Here is a 1,596-nt window from a genome sequence, read left to right on the forward strand (position 1 = left end):
GATTCTGGCTTCTAATCATCCACTGGATATCAACCGAGTGTTTAGCATTTTTCCGAGACTGGAGTATATAAAAGATTCATTATTGACCTAATACTTTAATTCTGATTTATTATATGCTTTTTTCGAGACTTTTAGCGGTACTTTGCGTAAAAGATTTTACCAGAACAATGACTCTAGTTATTAAATGATGATCATATCAAGAAGATAAACTAGGGATGGAAATTCATGAACAAAAATATTATTTTTATTTATGAATTTTCATCCCTAAATAAGTTATCATCCCTATCAAACATGTCATTATTGAATTTCTTATTCTCGTAATCAAAATTGATGGATTTGTATCATTAAGGATCACCTATATCATCTGAGTATGTTTATGTAATATAAGATGGAGTGGAAAATGATATAGATGATCCCAATTGGATTTGTATTCCTTGGGTACTAATGATAATTTGTAAAATATCCTTAATCATTTGATACAAATCCATCAATTATGTATTTCCTTGTGTACTAATGATTAATTTATATTCGAAAAATACTTCCAAACTAATCAAGTACGCACAGAAATTCAGTATCATTACTCAAATGAAAAAAATAATCTTCTGTTTTCTTAATTAAGCAACCAAAAATGCCCCATAGTAATTTCATAATATCCTACAACTACCTACTACTCTATCTAATCCTAGTAATTAAGGCTAGCTACTCAGCTCATAAATTTTCTTCACTTTCCTTAAATATTTTATTGATAAAATGTTATGAATCATATATGAAATCTTCACTCAAACTCTAGCGGCAGAATAAGGCAGACAAATGATGGTGCGATCGTGGACGAGAGCGAATTTGGTGTTGCAGAGAGATAGAAAAATGGAGTATCTAAGTAGGAGTAAATATTTGGAGGTGAGACTTTTGTTGTTAGGGTATCCACAATATAACTCACCAGCGTCTCCATCTCGTCTCGTCTTCCCAAGACAACGACGAGCCGGTGTTGAGAGAGAGAGTTGGCGCACCACGCGCTCCGCAGGTGGCACGCTTTTATTGGACGGTGAAGCATATTGATTAACTTGATGTGGTATCTTATTAATTTTGTCTGATGTTAGGTATTTTAGAATGGGAAAAGCTAGACAACCACATTATGTACAACCATAATCCGGTTCAATAGAAAAAAAACCGGTTTATTCATAAATTTTCGGTTCAATAAAAATTAAATTTACTTTTCTACCCTTGATTAAAACTGCCGCCTCTTATTATTTTCTCCACCCAAAATGGCGCCTGTTTTTCAGTTTTTCCCTCTCCCATTTTGCTATTTCCTTGGTTACCTCACAAACTTCCATATCCACCTAGCTATATTCAAGGATTCAATTTGTTGTTTTACAAAAGAAACACAACCAAAATGGGATGATACTATACAGAAAATATTTTAGCCAAATCTTTTACTAAACTTGCTTTTAGGCCTGAAAATTTAATCCGCGGGTTTCGGGTATTCCCGACCCAGTCCCAATACCCGACGATTTTTGGGTACCCAAAACCCGAAATTATGGGTTCGGGTATGGGTTTGGGTAGTTAATGTTAGAATTTTTCGGGTTTAGGGTACCCGAA

Source organism: Salvia hispanica, chromosome 1 (assembly GCF_023119035.1).
Source record: "Salvia hispanica cultivar TCC Black 2014 chromosome 1, UniMelb_Shisp_WGS_1.0, whole genome shotgun sequence".
In the NCBI taxonomy this organism is placed as follows: domain Eukaryota; kingdom Viridiplantae; phylum Streptophyta; class Magnoliopsida; order Lamiales; family Lamiaceae; genus Salvia; species Salvia hispanica.